The sequence below is a fragment of the Manacus candei genome, unplaced genomic scaffold, assembly GCF_025592945.1.
Source record: "Manacus candei isolate 608988 ecotype Guabito, Panama unplaced genomic scaffold, ASM2559294v1 h1tg000033l, whole genome shotgun sequence".
Classification (NCBI taxonomy): domain Eukaryota; kingdom Metazoa; phylum Chordata; class Aves; order Passeriformes; family Pipridae; genus Manacus; species Manacus candei.
The window spans coordinates 13,737,460-13,760,364 of NW_026138081.1; positions in this window are offsets into that span (position 1 = coordinate 13,737,460).

Sequence of the window (22,905 nt, forward strand, 5' to 3'; positions counted from 1 at the left end):
TGCTCTCTATATTCTATTTAAATCCCTCCCATGAAACACAATCTTTCCAACAGTGCTCTTCTTCATTCACCATTCTAGTGCAGAGATTCTTTTTTTTCCTGATTTTCATGTCAACTGTCCACATCATTGTTTTGCCCATTTCTTTCACATATATCTTTAGAATTTTTTACTGTTTTCTTATAAAAGAAGTCCAATCAGTTAGCAAAGGTCACTAATTAGCCTATCCACTACCTCTGATCCTCTTTCTTTCTCCTATTTCTACCATGATACTTATTACTGAAAGCAAGCTAGGAAACACTTGTCTTGTGCTTAAAGAGCTAGGTTAATATTTCAAACACGTGTTCAAAATAAGATTTGTTCTCAAAATCTTCAAATGATAGCTATTAATTTAATCGTACGTTTCTGTTAGTGTTGAATCTCTCTTGCATGTTTTATCCACTTATTCACATTACACTCTTGAGTTGCATGTTATCATCAGGGTTAAATAATCTCCCTGAGTCAAGTGATGTTCTTTAATAAGTTTACATTTCTATTGAGCCCCAATCTTCATAAAGAGGTTAGGGTACAAGTACATTTTAAAAATCCTCATCATGGTTAAATAAATGCACGGGTAGCAAGGGATTTTTTTGTCACCTTTTTTTCTTTATTTATTTTTTAAACTTAGGGCTTTTTTTTGTGAATGAGATCATTAGAGAAGTATATCTCTCAGCCTTAAATCCCGTATAGCAAAAGCAGCTGAGTTTTGAGGAAATTAATTCAAACAAAAAACAGAGAACAAGAGAGACAGACTTCACTGATGTGTGCCCACTGAGAAGTGACTGGACTGTGAACAGGAATGTAGTGAGCCTGGATTGTGGCATGAAATACAGAAGTAAAATCTAAAAGAAAAGAAAAGAGAATGAAAAAAAAAAAAGCAAGAACCCCTGCAGCCATTGCATTTGACTTTCTAATAATGTCAGTCTCAGAGGAGAGGAGAGATGGAAATGAGAAAAGGTGCACTTGTGATGCATTCATTCTTGCTGTCATTGCCTTTATGGTTTTTCAGCAGGCCACAAAAGGCCAGCCCACTAGAATATGAATGAGATACAGTCATGGCCTCACCAAGTAAGTAAGGGGCATCAGACCTCCTGTTTGGGTCCTAATAGCTTTTCCTAGCTTGGTAATCTCTCACTGCAAAGGAGAAACAAGACAAGACAAACGAAAAAAAATGATCCTCACTCTCCATACCCTGTCCCTGCTCACTTTTCTTTGATCATTGTTCTGAAGGACTTCAGAGAACTGGAAGATTTAATAGTCATCAGGGATTTGGTGAAGCAAAGCCCTTTTGGAGTGAGTTTTACACCCATCGACTAGTCTTCTGAATTAAATATGCAATATTGAATTATGTGTGGAAAGATTTGACAGATAGGTATGTGGGGGGAAAAAAGTATTCACAGGACAGAGAATTTAAACAGTTGATGTTTTCCACTAATTATGTATCTGAAATTCCTTAGGAGATAGGAGAGGTGCTCTAGGAGGACACGTTTGACACCACCAATGCATCGAAGCTGTATCTACTCTCCCTTTCCTAACAATTGTACTGAAGACAGCTTTCACTGAATTCAGTTGGGATTTAGGCACACTCTCAGACTCATATTTAAGACTCTGATAATTGTTCTGCCCCTTTATGAGCTGAACAGAGTTCAGAAATAGTAAACCACAACAACAGAAAATTTCAGATTACAGAGGAGAGCTTTGTGTTATTCGGCAGATTGCTGTGCGGAACACCTCAAGCAAACTCATTCTGGAACCAGTAGTGTATCCACATGCTGAAATAATCTCACTTATGAAGACTATGCTATTTTGATTGAGTTAGAGAAAGGTCTTCCTGTTTAAATGTATAATTTACCACACAGATAGGCCTGCTCAGTTGAAAGTAGCTCAGGGATACATACAGGCTCCATGCTCCGTTGTCTGGTGTAGTATGAAGATATTCAGTGTTTGCTCTGTAGACAACCAAGGATCCTCTGCTGGCAGCGCTAATGCAGGAAGCATGGGAGAAAGCTTTGTTCCAGCCCACATGCTCCTCTTGACAATAAGATAATTGTATACTAATTGCAACTTCAGCTAATTAATTCTGTCATATAAGTAGCCAAATATTACTAGTCCCATTAAGATCAAGAGAAAATTTGTAGAACAAGATTAGGTAATTTGGACCAAGGCCATTTCAGAATGTCAGGGTAACATTTATAACACAAAATACTTTGCTAGATCATGTTAGCTCTTAGTCTCTACTCTTGACAGCCTTATGAATTAATTGGAAGTAGAAGTGTCAGAGCTGTAGACTAGAATGAATTGTGTATACAAAACCTAGCTCTTAACTGTGTTTGAGATACATGTGATTTAAACATTGTACATACTTCAGTGATTACACAAAATCTTTGTTCCCATGAAAGGCAGAAATATTCCTTGACATAGGACTTCAGTTAATATTATTGTCAGAGAATGAGTTAATATTTTTTGATACAGTTTATTTTGTATCTCTAAATTATTTGAAATAAGATTGTTGAATAAAACTTTTTTGGGGTATTTGTTTTACTTGATTTATCAAGAATATAGTGGTGCTGGAAAAAAGTGAGTGTTTGGCAATGTAGTTACCCTTGGGGTTTTGAATATTATAGATTTCGACAAGGAGGATTAAGTTGTTTGACAAAATGTTTTTCTCAGACAATGTGAATTTTATTAAGGTAATCCCTGCAGGATGAGAGTCAAATCAGTTTAACTTAGTTCTAGAGAAAATAAACTGAGAAGATTGATCTATATTTTAATAAAAAGCATTCTGTAGTGCTATTTCTTATGTTCAGCAGCTGAAAGTAAGAGGACTTACTACTTCCTACATGGTACAACTGTAGCCCAAAAAAATATGACTTTTGCATTTAAAATATGGGTCTTCTGTTCAGTCTAAACCTTACACAGGACCTATTAATTTTGTTAAATATGAAAATAAGTTCTTTATCACTTTCAATTTCTGATGCATCCAGTTTTTAGCAGAAAAAGAAGTAGCATATTTTTCCTGATGCACTCAGTGTAAGGCAGAGATGGGAACAGAAACTACTAAGTCACTCTTTTAACAATAATTGTGTCATCAACAACATTGAAAACCATAATTTGATTCTTAAGTCATCTTTAATGAGGTTGTATATATGTATCACTGTGTTCTAGGAAAATATGCTTTGAACCACTGACTTTGCCTGTCTTCACCACCATCTGTTTATACTTTCCTTTATTTGTTGTTTTTCTTCCTGTTTCTTCTCCTCATTTCTGATAAAAATTAGATTACTAAAAGCTTTCTTTTCTTTTCTTTTCTTTTCTTTTCTTTTCTTTTCTTTTCTTTTCTTTTCTTTTCTTTTCTTTTCTTTTCTTTTCTTTTCTTTTCTTTTCTTTTCTTTTCTTTTCTTTTCTTTTCTTTTCTTTTCTTTTCTTTTCTTTTCTTTTCTTTTCTTTTCTTTTCTTTTCTTTTCTTTTCTTTTCTTTTCTTTTCTTTTCTTTCCTTTATTTATTTTTTTATTCTTTCTTTCTTTTTTCTTTCTTTTTCTTTCTCTTTTTTCTTTCTTCCTTACTTCCTTTCTTTTTTCCTTCCATTCTTTCTTCCTTTCTTCCTCTTTCTTCCTTTCTTTCTTTCCTGCCTTCCTTTTCTCCCTTCTCATAGGTAAAGCTATCCATATTGTAAGAAAGAATTACAAGAGCATTTTCTTGTCCAGAGTTTAGATGCTTCAATACATCACTTTAATCTCTTATCACCTTTCCTCATATTTCAAGAAACTAAATTTGTAAAGACTGAAAAAGAGGCAATAAAATTATAAATTATTCTAGAGCTCATATCTCCCACCCACACCTGTTCTACATTAATATCTGCCCTCCAACACTGTTAGGGCAAGATTGAGTCATGGAAAACAACTGTAGTAGTATGAGAACTACATGATAGAAGTTGTTAAGTTACTTGATTTAGTCTCTAGCAATCTTTTCAAGTTTAAAAGAAGTGTCTTCCTCATTTGCATGATGCCATTGAGAAGTTTCACATGCAACTTCAATGTACAGAATGTCCATTTTGCAGCACTAACATCTCATATCCACACCTGCTTGCTTTTCTGTTCTTGAGTTGCCATGGAGAACTTATGTAGTCCCATCTTTTGTCTTGCTGGATTGTGGAATTTGCAAGATACCTTTAGTGTCCATTCATGCTCTCCCAATATACGGAAATTCAGGCAACTTATGGAAATTCTAACAACTTAACGGTACGTACGTAGCTGTCCTAGTTTCAGCCTGGACAGGGTGAATTTTTACAGTAGCCAGAAAGGGGGTGTGCCCAGGCCCTAACGTTATTCAATACCATCTCACATCATTTGCAAGGTGTGGGAGTAAGGGACTTACTCTCTTGTTTCTGGGCAGGGTGAAAGCATGGCATGGTGGGGAAGAGCCAGGCAGTATTTTGTCTTGGTTTTTCTGTGTCCTGTAAACAAATCTATCAATCCCAGGATCTCTAAGAAAAGCTTTTCTCCCTCAAACCAGATTCTTGACCCATGAAGATTTGGCCTTTTGTAGAGATATGTTCAGTGTATTTCAGAGTGAGGATTAAAAAAAGAAAGAAGACATATAAAAATAAATAAAATTTAATAAGAAACAACTTTCACTATTGAAATCAGTTATAATTTCTGAACCAGAAAATAGAAAACAATTATGTTGAAGCAAAGTAATCTGGATTTGTAGCATGTTCACGTGGTTCAAATATATAAGTAATGTATGAACAAACACTTTATGTGTATGTATATATATATTATGTGTATGAACACAGTATGAACAATGTATGAACACAGTGCACTTTATAATGAGGTGGAAAAAAATATTTGAAGTATTGTGTTCATAAAAGACCTCAAGTTTTTCCATAGAGAAATTCAATTCTTCAGTTTGACAGAAATACTAAATATGGATGGGTTTGAGATAACCTCACACTTTGTCCTTAACCAATTTTATTTTAACATTAAAGGTACAAATCCTGAGTTGCAATGTAGGGAAAAAACTGCTAAGTGGACATTTCTGAGTAAAACTACTAAATTCAGTGATGTTTGGGTTCATTTTATAATAATAATAATAATTTGTTACTGAAAAGAGTTTGGATAAGGTCTAGAAAAATACATACAGTGAAACTATAAGCTTTGTTCTTTTACCTTAGAATTTCTCTCTGAAATGTAATACTTGACATTCATCATTCAGTATTCACTTGTTCTGAGTATCCAAAATAAAGATACGTAACCCAAGTAGCCAAGCAAGTCTGAAATGCTGAATACTACATTGCTAATGAGCATTCAGCAAAGTATTTCACAGTTTTTCATGAACAACTCTCAATCAACTTATTGATTACATACAGATATACAAGAAACGAGCTAAACAAGGCTGGTTTTCAAACAATTTATTCATCAAAACAGGGTTGTTACACTCATAGCATTATTCATTAAGATCAGCTTGAATAATTTGACCTGAAATACATTATTTAACAGGAATAAATATTTTAAACCAATATATCTAATCAAAGGTGATTTAACTACTGCTTGTCACCAAATAATCCATCAACAATTGTCCTTTCCTGTTGAATGAATCAACATAATGAACAACTGCTGAAGCAAAAGGAAGTATCATTTATCATTAGAACAATATACTGTATATGTGAGAATGATAACTTAATCCTAGAACCATCTCGGTTTTACAAAACCGGTGCATTAAAGAAAATGAAGAAATGATTGTAGCAATAGAAAGAACAATCATTTAAATGTTATTAAAACAATGATTAATCATGGAAAAACTACTAGATCAACAAGTCTTTACTCACATCAGGCATTTCTTACCAACTGTTCCTTTTAGGCAATTGAAGGCAGTGCAGAACTAGAGAAATAAAATAAAGAAGGTGGAAAATTGTTTTTAAAAAATAGTAAGTGGCAAAAGAATAGAAAATCAAGATTTAAGTCTGTTTTTCCATGCATTTCAGTTAGTCTCTGGTCAGATTCGTATACTCTAAGGAAGAAAAAACAAATATCCAACTCACACAAATTTATAGCTTTTTAGTTAAAAAGAATGAACTTGAAGTTTGGTGCACTGAAAAAAAAGATGATGAAATTTATTTTAGCCATTTCCATTATATAACCTATATACATGCAGTATATACGTATACAGGTCATATTGGACCTATGTGTACTCACTACAGAAGTGTGTGTGTGTGTCCAGTGTGTGTGAAAGAAAAATTAAAAAAATCTAAAATACGCAATAGGATTTTTTTCTGAAATAAGTAGAAAGCTAGTTAAATCAACAGTGGCAATTTGCACAAGCCTGTGGTAATCATTTCAGGAAATGATTGTTTCTAGGATTCTGGGTGTTTTGTTCTGTTTGTCTTCCTGACTACATTCCCTTCTTTTCTTCTTTAAAATGGCTGGCAAACTTGCAGTTGAAACCCTTGCTATTTGCTCAGACTGTTAACTTTCTAAAATTTTGTGGTAATTTGGGAAGTAAATGTGACTTCCTTGTGACAGGTGTAGCAGACATAAAAAGAAATCATGTCAGAGAAAGAGCTATATTAGCTAATTAGATATCTGTGAAGTGGTTTAAATATACATGAGTTGGATAGTTATGTATACAATTTGCCTTTTCTATTTACCTTACTTTTTTTCCCTTTTCTATGTATATCTGTGAAAAGACTGGAAAATGGTAAAGGAAAGGTATATAATTTACTGATAAGAAGGCCTCAGTGTAATCACAGTGTCAGAGGAATGAGAAACAATGAAACTAACTCTTTAAACATTTTAAGAAGAAAAAAAATCTTGTAAGTGCCTTCTGGTACTTGAGACTGAAAAAACACATGGACAGTAATTTGAGAAAAGCAGAAATGTCAAATGCACCCCTGTTCTGCAGCTGAATAGGATATTGGATACTATTCTGTGGGAAGGAAGTGGGCAAGGAAAATTAACTACAGCAAAAGAGCCAGCAACATATACTAAATTTAAAGAATTTAAAATCTGCAGGCATGAATTATTCGTAACTGAAGAGATGGAATTAACTACACAAAAAGTCTATGAAACTTTAATATTTATAGCTAGTAAGTATTGAAAACCAGAAAAAAATAGAACAAGAACTAGAGGACTGCCATTTCTATTTCACTAACAGTTTTTTAAAAAATGGTAATCTTCAGGCTGATTAGGCTAGAAACGTAGTTGGATAGGCAATAATTCACGACTCTGTTGCGATTTTTGTGCACATAGCACTTGCAAATTTTTTTAATTTTCAAAAAACTTTTAGGAGGTAATGTCATGTTTATCAAAACACAGTCCACCAGTGATACAGTCATATAATGGCTTTTCTGTGGAGTTAAAAATTAGAGTACCAAACAAGGTGTTTATTTATGGGACGTTTTGCAGATGTTTTTTCTTGACAGGTTGAGTCTTGGTCCATGAAGATAGAATGGATTCAGAATAAAAAAATAAAACCTCCATAGAGTTTTGTTGTTCAAAGTTATCTTTTTATTTTTTTTTCCTAATCAATTCCGAATGAGTAGACCAAATATATACTGTATTAGTGATTTGCATCAGAAAACCTTGAGTGGTGGCTATGTAGCCATGAGCTATGAGACAACAACTATGATGAAATAAGTGAAGTTGTATTGACAATATTGTTGTATTGTGGTTTGAAGTATTAGACAGTGGATGCAGCAAATCAGAGAAGGAAAGACAATGTTATGGTAGAAATGTTTATAGATGTGATATGAGAATCTCTCTATAGTCTTTGGTTGATTTGCCTTGCTTATATACTCAGGATCATATTGTTCACTTAATTTAGAGGTAATAATGTCATAGCTGTTCCATGTGTTTACTTCACATTTTTTTCTAGTGCAAATCTAGCTTGATTAAAAATTTTAGACTTAATAAAGTCACTACATATGCTAAGTGATCATTTATGGTGAAACTAAGTGATCTAATTGTACCTCCTGGCCCTAAACACATCTGAATGAGGAATGTGATATGCTGCTTGAATAAGGGAAGAACAGCTCATTTCTTTTACATATAGCAGCAGGGTTTAGATGATAAATAAATATCTGACCTGAGACATATTCTTAAAGCATCTAAGGTCTTTGTTTCTTTGCTATCTAAATTTGGAATACCTTGTATACTTTTATCATCAAGAAATTTATATTGTCATTTGCTTATCAAACATTTCAGCTCCCTTTTTTTTCCCCTTTTCAATCTTTATTCTGCTAAAATTGTGTATTATTTCATGCAGGCAAACTTAAAAACCTGTCCTAAATGGAAATCTTTTCTTCCATATGAACCAAGACAGAGTTACGTGCCTCTGGAACATTTTATTACCACTAAGATGCCTTAATCATCACAGAGGAATATTTACCCAATCCAGCTTTACACACTTAATTCAGTGGGCTGCAATGGTTGACTAAAGTCAGAACATATAAACACCTGCTTCCCTTCTTCCTAGATGAGCATATATAATGCAGTACCTGACATCTGATGAGTTCAATCAGTGGTAGATATTTCATTGTTGCAATAAAGATGTGTGTGGTACAGCTGTACAGAATTACAAGAGTATGCGACAAAAGAAGGGAATCTGTTTGTAGTTAATAATCTAGCTGCTAAAACCTTCTTTTCTGAATTTCCTGGCATAAATTAATTTATTTCCCAACAAGAACAAAAAAGACATTAAAAAAACCCTAAAGTGTACTTCAATTATGCCTGCACACATTTCACAAATCAAATAGCCATCAAAACAGCTGTGATCCTTTTGTCCTTGGCCATTATCAGAGAGTTTGTCTGAAAATTTTTATTGTTTTCATTGTTTCTACACAAATTTGGCTATACTACTGAATTCATATCATACATGAAAGCCACTGACCTACAACAGAGCCTTTCAGTTCTGTGGAAATATAGCACTTGCAGGAAATACTTGCAAACAAGGCTTAGAAGTCGTTCTAGAGAATCAATAGATCTCTGTAAAAGGTAATAGAGATGCTTTTTACTTTCTTTCTGATATGTACTTTTGTTCATTAAGCTAGGACTTGAAAAGGAATAAACCTGAATATTATAGGTGGGGCTAGAGCAAGAGGGTTCCCACAACAAAATGATGAACACGTTAAGGTTCTTTTCTCTCTCTGATCTTTAATCTCTGCACACTGAAGTCCCTTCCTACAAATCAGCTGCATGCAAAAGAAAGCCCTTTTATTGATTTCATCAATTTTAAAAAGTCATAAGAGATGATTTAATGCTGTCATACATTAATTAAATAATCTGGTTTTTCAAAGGCGATTCTTCACATGAAATAAAATTTATATAATATATAAGTACTAGATGATTTACACTGAAGAACATTGTAATGTAAATTGTATTAATGATAAATTTATTGCAGAGTGGCTGAGCTCAATCTAATTCTTTCTGACTCCTGATCTCTCTGTCAATTATCTGAAATATAACTTCAACACAAATTTGAATCTATTTTTGACATAGAGATTAGTTAGAATCCCTGCCCTCCCTCACCCAGTCTACATTTCTAAATTTTTAGTTGTATTTCTAATACAGCTATCACTATCATCAATTAAAATGAAAGAACAATTGACTTGCTCAAAATTATATTCATAATTCTACATAAGTCTAGCATTTAAAAGTATCTGAAAAATATCATTAAGGTAAGGTAGTTTTCCTTGATATGCAGCCTCTAGAACCTCACAGGTGTTTTATTTTGGGTCAGCTCATAATATAAACCCAGTTGTAAGTTGAGTCTTTAAACGACAACTTAAATTTTTATTTTTCATTTCTGATGTTTCTATTCCATTGTGAGGTTTTGAGTGTGGTGGGTAGTTGATTTTGGTGCAGCTTTAGAACAACTTCATTAATATAATTTTATTTTTTTAAAATGTAAAGGATCAAAAATAAATTTATTGACAAAAGAAAATAGGTAATTAAGGATTTTAGGTGCTTTCTCTTATTTTTATGAGCATATAATTATAATAAGCATTGCCACTTAAGTGAATACTAATTCCTCAGAGAAACTTGATGGCTTTGTTCTTCAAAGATAAGCCACATAGTGAGGGAATAAAGTGTTGCCATGCCCTTCATGTGAGGAACACAGAAAGTTGTAAAAAGCCAAGGGAGCATATATGCCAGTTTTTAAGTAATTAGGTGGAATTTCCCAATTCTAGTTGAAAGAAAAGCATCTTTTTTCATACAGGCTTTGTGAAACAAAATTTCAGCCTGAATATTCCTAGTCATTAGCATTTATAATCAGTATCTTCTAAATCAACATGTTGCACTTTGTTTTACACAATCGTTGAAACAATAAAATTCTTTTGATATGAATATAAAATTACTTAGGATAGAAAAGGTGTAACCAGCATGTTTACAGTCCTTATAAATTGAAAGAACCATTTATAAACTTAAACTTGTATTTTTGTTTTTAAAATTTTAAATTAATTTACCGTAAATGGAAAAGAAATTTTGTCAGGAGGGTACTTATTCTCAAAATCAGTAACAATGGAAGTGCTTCTTTTCTAATAATTGGAAGAGAAATTTTAAGACCTAATTTAGGAATCTGAATTGAATTTTTATCTCTTTTATTATTAGTCATTCTTTATCAATTTGCTTTATCAAGAAGTACTTCAAGAGGACCAAATTTCTGTGATGAAGAAATTATCATTTCACGTGACTGTGAAGAAATGATTCACCTGTTTATAGCTGGATGATTACATGTAATTAGGTTTAACACAGACAGAGTTAATTCCTATAGTGAATTATTTCTTAAATGGAAAAGATATTAGCAAAACAGTCTCAGTTCTACTGAAGAGCACAAGCACATTGCTCCTTTCAGAGATGACAGATCTGTGATGGAAATGTCGGTCCACTGATGGTGCTTTGGACTGCAGTAAACCTTAAGATGAAAGATTTTGTCTGAAATGGAGTCTTGATCTGCCTGATGCTTGCCTGTTTTAAAAATATATATACAAGCATACAGGTTTTAAATTATGATTATTTTTTCTTCAGTATTGAGTGCTTTAAGGCATTACTATGGAAACTGTTTGCATCAGAGTACTACTTTTCTCTCCAGTTATTTCAGTTTCATTAAATCCTTGCTAATACTTTATTATTCACTATCTTTTAAACCCACATGCATTTCAGTATCTAATTTACTTAACAAATTGTGTCTGACAAAAGAGAAAAACTTATAGTACAATAAACAGCACTATTAATTACTCTGTGGAGCAGTGAGACACTGTGTTTGTCAGCAACATTACACCTTCAAAATAATGGCGCCCAGTAATTAAGTATGAACATATTCTATTATTAGAGCATGTATCCTTTTTTCTTACATTTATTTATAATACAGAAAAGTGAAGTTGCATTTATTATAGCTGTAGCCTTTATCCCACTAAAACAACGCAAGAGGAAAAGAAAAACACATTCAGTCTGAAAACATATAAGAAAAATTATGTCACTATGGCAACCAAAATGTCATTTGCTATACTTTACTCATTAAATTGGAGATTATTAAAAGATAAAGAAAGTCCTCTAAATTTAGAAGGGCCATCAGTTACAAAGTATTTATTTCTGGAAGACCAGGTGGTTACAGTTTGGGGACTGTATCTTAAACCTCTTATTTACCTAATTAAATCCTCATTCATGTAGAAATTTTCATATCTTATGAAATCTTCTTGCTTAAACAGTTCCTACACAGAAGATATTAAGATGACATTCCTATCTTGAAAATACTAATTTATGTAAAATTTAACCTAGCTGTAATTGTCTTCAGCATCACACCAAAGTAACTGAGATGTTGACCTCTACTCAGAGAAAGCTGAAATGTGCTATAAGTTCACTACATAGTGAAAATTAGATATAATAAGAAGAGTGATGATTCCTTAACTACTTTTCTAAAGGCTGTGAAATACACCTCTCTGAAACTACAACATTTACTTCGGGACCAAGTTGGACTGTGTGTTCCGGGATCTGGCTGTGCAGCTAAAGAAATTGGAAGGAGAAATCCTTGGCAAGATAAAGAAAAAAATCGCATTCAAATTTGCTTTTGGGAGTTGTGAGTCATTTTGCTTTTCGAGACCTTGCGAGTTTAATGTGCCAGCTCTATTCTGCTCTAGCAGGTACCTGAGCGATGACGGAGTTGAAGTGTCATGACGTTGGACTGGTTCACATGATTCATGGCCATTTTATTCAGGTTGTTGAATTTCCTTTAAATTACTGCCATGGCTCCTGTATGGGTCAGCACTGTATTCTTCAGCTTGTCCTTTTAAACCATGCAGGCAGATATAAAAACAGCCTTATATGATTAAAGTATAACTCATAATATTTTCTTCTTCCTTCAAACCACCCAAAACAAGAAAGAACGATTGATGATTTCCTTACATAAGGAATCTTTTTAGTTTAATTATTTCTGCCTATTTCTTTAAGGGCTTCCTTGGAACATATGAACCAAGCAAATATTTATACTTTGATAATTTAACTAGTCCTAATGCATATTGGATATAGCACGTCATAAGGTGGTTTTGATATTTTTTTAACCAATGAGACAGTAACTAGCTAACCAAGATAATTTTGGTGATACAAGCACCTCTTAATCCTTATATTTTTAAGGAAATCTGTATGCACTGCTAATCATCATGTGTTACAGAAACATCTGATCACATGCTTGTGATCAGTTACTGTTCTCCAGATGCCTTTGCTGTACTGCATACAGACTTATGCAATTATTGCTATCATATTGTTTTTTCAGCTTCTCTATTCATTATCACTATGATAATTTCTATCTCCTGAGTTAGATACTTCATATGTCATGATATTTTTGCTTCCTTTGGAAAAAGATTATTTTAGCATTTTTTTCAAAATTAACAAGAATAAAAAGTAAATAAATGTATAGGTTTGTATCGTGAACCCTGGTATTGCTGAGAGCAATTCTGCTGGCAGCTTTATTCAGGCCTCATGAGAGACCCTCCTACCTTTAGTGAGCCACTTGAGAAAACCAGGTAAGTTGGTTTCAATGTAAATGCATTTTCCTGGATTTCATTGATAGCAACACTGTTAAATGCATATTCCAAACCTTTTCAGAAAATAAAAAAATACCATCAGTGTGCTAGTATTGTGTGATCTTGGAATGCAACTGTTCATGAGATATGAACAATTTAATGTAGAATTTTCTTAAGAGCCTTGTTTGTTCCTTTTTTGTACCTGTTTGGTTAAGTCTTTGTGTATATTGCCACCTGGCCACCAGTAACCCCAAGAAGCAGGAAGTGTAATTTAATAAATTCATGCAGCTTGTATTGTGCTCTGACAACACAGAATACAAAAGATGATGACAAGGAAGTTGTCACAAGTTAATTTTCTGAAGATGTTATGTTTCTAAGTGCTTAGCCACCTCTCATGATAGTCCTAATCAGCTAATTACTAAAATAGATGTAATTTTTTTAGAAAGATGAGCCCAAAGCTCAGAAGCAATGCTGGTGCTCCATGAGAGAGCAGTCCAGAGCACTGCAATCTAATTGTCGGATTTTTTGTCCTGTGAAAAATAATGTGAGATGTGAAAGCTCATGTCCTTAAGGGAAAATGCATTTTTCCAGATCCTAAAGGTTTGCCTTAAGTATTGACAATTTTGCCATCTCTATTATTGTAGTATTTTCTGACATAAAAGAGATCTTTGAAGTGCTGAGGTGCTAGCTTGTTGAATACTTTAAGAAAACCACCTGATTCCTCTACTTTATTTCAATGCCAAAAGCACTAAGTTGGCCCTGAAGTTGCTGTATCTGGTCTGGATGATTGTCCAAGATGAACTCCAAATTTTGGTAGCTGTGATTGTTCACAACAACAGAAATTACAGAGAAAATTGCATAAGTACCATGTGGCCATCTGTTCACCATCATTTGTATTGCTGCTGATCCTTTCACGTTTTGCTTCCAGACTTTGGGATATTGTTTTGGAGGCAGAGGTAGATGTCACTGGAAAAGCAATAATGTCAACACTTTCCATCATTTTTGTGCATGGCAGACAATAGGACTTTACACTTGAAAGCTGATTTTACTTTCTCCTTTCTGCCCTGGGCATCTCTGTATCAGCAGCCTTGCAGAACACTTCGTATATGAGAAATTAGGGATCTAAGGCAAACTGTCTGGCCTATTGGGTATCCCACATGGATATTGAAAAGCTCTTATGTAGAAAGTATTATTATCCTTGTAATCTGCATATATATCCCTCTGGTCCAATTACTGTTATAGGTAGAAATGGACTTTTAAATAAGAATTCAGTTCTTTGATGTCTCAAAATGGCCACAGGTGGACTACTGCCACCAGCAGTACTTTTCTCCAGATGCTTTTGAAGACATGTAAGCTCTCTCTCACCCCTATGGTAAATAATGTCAGCAGACAGACATAAAAAAGAGCCCAGATTTTCAGAAACACATAGCTCACATACTTCTGATCAGTGCTGGTTAAAATCATCTTGAAAATTCAGCACTATACTAGATATACACATTGTTCTTTCAAAATACCATCCCTGTTTCTACAGTAGACTGCCACATATATATAAAATGCTTTGACTGTATCATGAATTGTCATGAGAATAATGATATATGAACAAATAGAATGTTATTTTGAAAGAATTGATCAATCAGCTATAACAAAATGATGACCTGAAATAAGAAAGTAATTATAGTAAACACTAGATTTGGATCAAATTTTCCTTTGAAGTTTTTATCAGATCCACATAAAATATGAATCCATGGTCTTTTTCATGAAATTAGTTTGACTATAAAATAAAGATTTTTTCAACTTCCGCTTTTTTAATTAAATAGTATTTTATTTAGAAATATAAATGTTTTAACCATGGCCACAGGTAGGCATTTAAAGTGGGATTCTCTGCATTTAAAATGGCTAAATACATAGTACTATTCAGATAAGCAGTGGTATCTAGTCTATCTCCATCGCTAGGAGAACTTCTTTTTATTTCTAGCCCTGAAGCTACTGAAAAGAAAACAGGAGTGAGAGACTTATTTCTAAATATTTTTCATCTTTATATAGCTTTCATAGAAGCTGGATGAATCATCTGCTGAATAAACCTGTCTCCATTGATTATACATGGAGCACATGTTGCTATGTCTAAGCATTTCAGTCTCAGGTTGTGTTGTTTTACCTGAAACCCCTCCAACTCCCATTCACTTCCCTTTTTTCTTTTTCTTTTTTTTGTTTTGCTTGTTCAGTCAGCAAGCCGGAAAAAAATGAAAATCAGCTTTTTCTACAGTCCTACAAATGTTAAATATGCTGAATATTCCCATCACAGTAATACTAGTGGTCACGATCAATTCCAGGCGTGTTGTGTAGAGCTATGTACAAATTGGTTGAGAACAACAGTCCATTCCCCAAACTGTTTATTGACTATTTGCTAAGACATAACTCATGGATAAAATAAAACAAGGCATAGGAAGGAGTCAATGTCAGTAATAACAACTGAGTCTTTTAGTATCAGCAATAACAGTAATCACTAAAGAAATAAAAGCAAATTGACTGATCAGATCTTTGTTCAACAGAATGCAGGGGGAAAAGAGAGGAAAATAGGAAAAGCAAATAATGTAATACATATGTAAGATAAATGATGACACAATTTATAATTAAAAAATGAGATGCTCATACTGCAGACAGGCAACATTTTTGCAACATCTGGCCTAGCCTGTCACCTACACTCATGAGTGTAGCGGGCTAGTAATCTTGAAATACATAGTTTTGACTTTAAAAGTTGCCAGATTTCCTAGCACCAGAGTATTAGAACAATAGAGGTATATTTCAGATCAATCTGAATCTGAACTTTTGACAACACAGAGACTGAGAAACTAGAATCAAATATCCTCTAAAAAGCCCATTAAATAAAAACTCTTTAATTGGGTACAGCTTTAGACACAGGAGGACAATGCAGATAATCTCATGAGATGGTCCCACCCATGACTATATGATAGAAGTTGTTAGATAAACCAAATGTCAACAGCACAACAAATGAGAAAGTTCTCATCCACTTATCAGAAATGTGTTGAATTTTCTCCTTCTGACAGTTTGAATAGATGATGCTGTCATCCAGCTTCACCTCAGGGGATTATTAAAAACCACAGCAATAGATGCCATCTGTGAGAAAAACATGAAAGATACCATGTGCAATTGCCCTTGGGATATTAAGGATATACTACAATCCTCTGGTGGTATGTTTTTCCCTGGCAACCTTGAAACAGGGCAACATGAAATGAATGAAATATGATTTCAACAAGAAAGTTTGTGTGGAAAGGCTTTTTTTTTAACACCCCACAGTGCTTTCCTATACACAGGTTATTTCACTGAGGTAATTCCTCTTTCTTCGTGTTCCACTCCCAAAAGAATATTACGTACAACCAAAAAAAAATATAATATCCTCCATGTGAAGAGAAGGATGTTGCCATAGGGCAAACACCGTGACCATGGGTCACCCAGTGTATCCATAGGGTGGCCATGACCATGGCTGTGGGTCCCCTAGCATGCTTATAGGGCACTTGGCATGGCCATGGGGCATCCAATATAGTGATAAGGTAAATGGTGCTTCCATGGGGCACCTGGAATGATGGTGGGACACCGGTGGAGTCATGGGGCACCCGATGTGGTCTTAAGGTTAGGGTTGTGGGGTTTTTTTGCAGGGAGTAACTTCAGGGCCTTACCAGAAAGGACAGTACATATAAGAAACTATCAGTTTTGCATAGTGTTTGTACCTAATGATCGAGATGTTTTCATGTTTGATTGCCAGGAACAGATTCCATCATCATGCAGACATAATCTTCATAACTTCATTCTATATCTGAGCCATCCACTTTCTACTGGACTTCTAGAAGTAGGAACCAGTAGGCTGCACTGTCCTCTCTGTTCTGAGTCTGCTCTGATAGTCTGAGCTTCCTAGTATGATGTTAATCTGGTCAGATAAAAACTGAATCTAATACACCAATGGCTTGGCAAAGTATGTAAACTTCCACATTACTTGTAATAACTAAATCAACCTAATTACTACACCATAAGGACTGGGTGCAGAATACAAACTTATGTAGTCTTGGTTTCATTATTATTAATGAAGTACTTTGTGTTTGCAGCTAAATAGTAAAAGTACTGCTATAGACCACAGAGCACAGAAGAGAAAGTTGGTTCTAGTTCTACCATTTCTGACTTTTGATCAGTTAAATGGCTCACAAATAAACTAAAATAAACTGCTCAACTTCATTAAACTTATAAAGAGACACTGTTGGTATACATAATTGATATTTTCTGTTGAATTCTAACCCAATTTCATCCCATCTTTTCCACTCCCCTATAACCCTGAAACATTCATAAGGGATAGTTACACCAGTTTTTTATAAGCTACCACTCACAATCTAGAGCTACCAATGTAAAGCCTTTCTGATACACTGTTATCAGACTGAATGTCTGTATATTCAGTGGAATCTGGTTTAAAGGAATATGAAAATAAATTAACTATTAAATTTATTAATTAAAATAGTCATTCTGGTGGAAAATCAGAAGGTTCTAATGTGAAACTCTTAATTTAGCTAGTCTATGTAGCTTGTTAAGTGCTGTGTGTTTCCTCTACAGCAGTCAGATCTCTCCAGAAAATTAGTTACTTCAAATTTGAGCTCAAAAGAATTTCTCATTTTTATTCACTACAGAGATTACATATGTAGATTAATCTCCCAATTTAGGTACTTAAATGACATATTTAGCATAAGAATAGTCCACAGCATGTGATTTTTACCTGTAGCCACACACCAAGATCAGTTATGCAATCAGGACCAACCTGTAGATCCAGAGACAAAAATAATACACTACTGCCTCACATACATGTGTAAGGGGCACTGGAGTCCTAAACCGTATTTCAGCCCTGACTGAAGCACTGTGTTGCTAATTAAAAAAATAGTAATTCTTTCTGGGCTTCTTCTTTGGTCCTTGGTCTCTCTTCTGAGACTGCCAAATGCAGGCTGTTGGAAAATTCTATAGCAGGCTTTTTCCTTATGGATGCTCGTCATTTAAAATGTAGGTTGAAATGCAAGTGGTTTTGCACATTTCATCTGGTGGTCGCTTAATAACACCTAGACTTAGTCACTGGGACCTGCCCTACATTAGAACTGATGACCTCAGTGTGACCACTCTACATCTTGTCAGCCATCCAGTCTGACATGGGCGTATTTTTCCATATTAAAATACAGCAGAAAGTTCTCTACTTTTAAAACTGTATTTCACCACTGGTCACCTCAAAGAATGAGTCAGTGATGTGTAAGAACTGTTCTCCCTGGTCTGAAAAGCCAAGCACACTAGTGGCTGTATTAATGCATAGAAAATAAATTGGTTTTCACATTTTGATGAAAACACCTTATTTTTCACCTATGGAAATTTAACTTCCTTTTGATGTATATATGGTCTCAAGTATTACTAGATTTTACACAGAAAATTTTCAGCCTAAAAGACAAAAATAAATAAAATGTGATCACAGAGACATTTGTCAACGTGGAGTTGAAAATTAATAATACTAATTTTTCTTATAAAATGTCCACATGCAGAAAACTTCTCTTCGACATAGAGTTTGGGTCTCTGTGCAATGACTGAATTTTATGAATTGTTTTCTATAAATGGAATGGCATGGTAGAAAGCCTGAAAATAAGAATAGGAGTATCGACATCAGTAACTATAGCAGCACAAACAAAATGAGGAGGGATGTACTGAGATCTGAGATATAAGGTCACATAATATTCTGCAGAGATTTGGAGGTGAGAATGAGAACTTTAATATGATGGCAAAGAAGGAAATGAAGAAGGGAATTACAAGAATGAATTTAAAGATTATGACTGATAGGACAAGAAAATTATTACAAATAACAAGAACAGAAGTTTTATTTTCAAATATTTGCCTCCTATTTTTAGCATACAGGTTTTTATTGTAAATATGTGTACTAACTTTCCAGTATTTTTCACATGCACATTAGAATTATGCCCAATATAGAAAAGATCATATGAAATGTGTTCTGATCTGTACATTCAAACAGTGTTTCTTAATTTGCATACAGATGTGACACAAAAAAATAGCTTTTCAGAACTTGTGAAAGGAGAGCCTTAAAATAAAAAACAACATGAAGAACTACACTCTTCATAAATGAAAGACTCTCTGGTTTGTACTGTAATTGTTTGTTTTGAACCTTTTTAATGATGTGTACCTTGTTTAGCACAAATTACCCAACGTGTATGTTGTGAACTGTGAACAGTCTTGTATATGGTCTGACATGGTGTTCCTGCTTTTGTCCTGTTTTACCCTACTAATGTTAAGGTCCAAGACAAGAACAACCAGGTTCTGGACTATAGGTCCTGGTTGGAATCAAGTTAATTTCAGTTGCAGATGTCCTCTGTGATCTTTTTGTCATGAAAAAATCTCAACACATTTCTTTAATTTCTTTTAAAAGCACCACACCTCTGTTAGTTTACCAGGGCAAGGAAAAGTAGCCACAGTGTACAAGTGTGTCTAATTTCTGTGATTTTGAAAAAATGAAGTCTTTTTTCAATTATATCTTTTAATATTTTGTCTATGCAGTGAAAGAGTAGCAGCTAAAATTCATGGAAAAGCTCAGTCATATTGTGATTTCCATACACACAGACATGAAGGAATCAGAAGTTATTATGTAGACTCCTTAAAGAGTAACATCTTTCTGTGTATTAGCACATTATTTGCAACAGTGATTTAACCACACGACTGTCATTTTTATCCTAGCCAAACCTACAGAATCATTCTGACTCAAATATCTGCATCTATTGTAATGGATATGGTTTAAACATGAAGACAATAAAAAATACTGGTGTGAAAACTTAATCAGCACCAGGGCCTGGTGGCTGAGAACTGCTGGTGACCTGATTCCAGTTAGAGGTTAGCAAAAATCTTCTGCTTTAAAATAGAGAAAAAATACAATTTGGAAACTTTGATAAAGCTGTCAGGCTCTGAAAGTCAGAGACTACCCTGGGGACAAAGATAATATTACTGGGTAGAACAAGCACTTTTGGTAAAGAAAGATTCATTCTCTTAGAGGTGTGGGTGGAGAATAAAAAGTCTTTTAAGCTATTTTCTGATGGAATTATGTTGTCAGAGGTTTTGTCTTTCTGGCTTTTAAAATGTACACAGAACAAGGACATCATCAATATGACAATTTCATAATGAACTTTTTAACTGTGTCTCATTCTCAGCTGAAGAAGGACAAAACCTGTTGCTTAACTTACTTTCAAATACACTCTTAATTGAATGGGTGGTAACTCTACTTCTTATTTAAATAGACTATTTTTTCTCCTTTGGAACATCCAAGAGAATAAAAAAAGCAGGTATATAGAACACTTACAGAGAGGTCTTAGATGAACAGATCAGAGAAAAAATTTTAAAGTAGATCAATCATAGAAAATAAGTTTGGAAGAAACTTTAGTAGATCATCTAGTTCATTTTATATTTTTACCTCTAAACTGGACAGATAAGTAGTCTAAATATGAATTACAACATTACCTATGATTTGATGTTGCAAGGCAGTATTTCTTTCTTTCTTTCCCTTTCACACAAATGCACAAGCTGTCATGTAACCAAATCTTCATCTGTGATACCTATCATTTTACGAATGTTTCTAATCTACACTTGCTGTACATATTTGAAATTCATCTGTATTGTAACTATTTGTTGTAAGAAATAAACTAAAATCAGAATCTTCTTCTCAGTTTCCCAAACTGCAGTGGCTGAGATAAACCATGGAAACTTATGAAATTTTCTTAGACTGAATAGATTCATGTGATGTCAGAATTGCTCAGCCTGACAGGAAAGGTATTTGTTACTACGGAAATACTGAAGAACAGGATTTGGCCGAGTTTTAGAAAATGTTTTGATAAAAACAAATTAAATATCAGGCTTACTAGAAAATACATTTTGACTACATTTTTTTCTTGAAAAAAGGAAAGGAAAAAACCCAAAATCCCTATTCTTGTGATTAATAGCTGGTTAACACTGACTTTTTTTTCAATACCTGATATCTCTTTTTTATGTCAGAAGAGATATGAGACTAATGAAAACAAAGTATTTATTAAATATATTTCTCAAATCTAGGAAACAATATTAACAAGATTATACCTAGATTAAGATTAACAGATGAAAACTGAAAAAGAGTATAGCAAACATACTCATACAATTTTCAAATGACAATAAGAGTTTACTTCTTTAAACTTCTGTGCTAGTTTAAAGGTAAACTGGCAGGGGAAATGAACTCAACTCAAAAGAGAGATTATAAATCAGAATAACAATTTAATAAAATAATACAATAAGTACGATTATACAGACAAACAATTGGTTTAACCCACAAAACCCAAATGTATAACCCAGCACCCTCGGGCATGAACAGAGTGGTGTTCGTTGGGCTCCCTGAGTCCAAAGTAAAAGGAAAGGGGAAAATCTGTTGGTGAGAGTGCTGTTGCAGTCCGGTCGAGAGTGGTGGTCTGCAGTCTGGTTGAAAAGTGGTGGTTGCAGTCCAGTCGAGAGTGGTGGTTGCAGTCTGATTGAGAGTGGTGATCTGCAGTCTTCCTCTGGATCCCAGAGGAAGTGGTTAAAAAAGTCCCAAGACTCCAAGATTATATATCCTCCGTTTCAGACAGGAATGCCCAGTACCTCCCTCAGGGCGGGGAGTTCCACAAAGAGTGTGAGGACACAAGCATCGTCCTATCTCACAGGCCTCTTAACACCTAGTTTATAGCCTGAGGAGTCAGGCCTGCTCTGGGCAGAGGGTATAAATGGTCTATTGATAACAGTTTCTGGGAAATGGCATGGAAGGCTATAGAATACACAGTTTTGGGTTACACCCATACGGTGATGAACTGGTCCCAGCTGTTCTAACTAGGACAGCTTCAAAAGGTGGTACCTGAAGAGCAAACAGTCATTTCTTAATGTGGTAGCCACATTTCATTGCTCACACTCAACTTATCAAAAACTTGGAACTAGAGCATGCAGTCTGTATCTGCATGCCAAACATCTTTTCTTACCAGTGGGGCAAAGACTGTAATTCTTTTGGGTTTTAATTAAAAATTTTCACATGAGATCCTCACTTTGTCCAGTTCAAGCAGAACTTCTGCCTAGTATACTGTGAACTATGCAGCTCCACAATTTAAATCATTATGAGAAGTAAATATTGACTTAAATTCAATAAAGACTCATACTGAAGCCCATACGCAGACCAAGTTCATTAAGATTGTTGCATGTTAAAGAGACATCACTATATTTTAAGTGCTATACCATATGTAATATGTGACAATGATTTGGGGATTGACTGAGGCCTAGATTTCTAGCACCTGTCTAGTAGCCTGCCAATCCTTATTTTTAAAAAAAGTCACTGGGTTATTTTAGAACCATTGACTAGGTAAAATAACCAACACTTTCTCTGAGGTTGTAACAAGGTAGCTTGTTTTCTTTATTTCTTTTTTTTTCTCCTTTCTTTTCTTTTTTTTAAATTACCTAGTATGCTTGGTTGTTCAGTACACGCTAATAGTAAATCTCAGCTTATTTCTCTTGATATAGTACTGAGGAGACAATAATCTTTTTAAACTAAAATTGATATGTAAAGAGCCTTGGCTAGAGTTAAAAATTATATATTTTAAAGATTCTAACAGACTCCTGAGGTTTGAGCAATTTTTGTTGCCATGGTAACTGTATGTAATAGTTTCAGAAAGTTTTTTTATTTCTTTCTTTTGGGTTTTTTTACATGAGAAAATGAAATCACTAAGAACATTTACTTAATGACTAAATAGCAGAGAATTTTTTATGTTTTGAACTGTTCA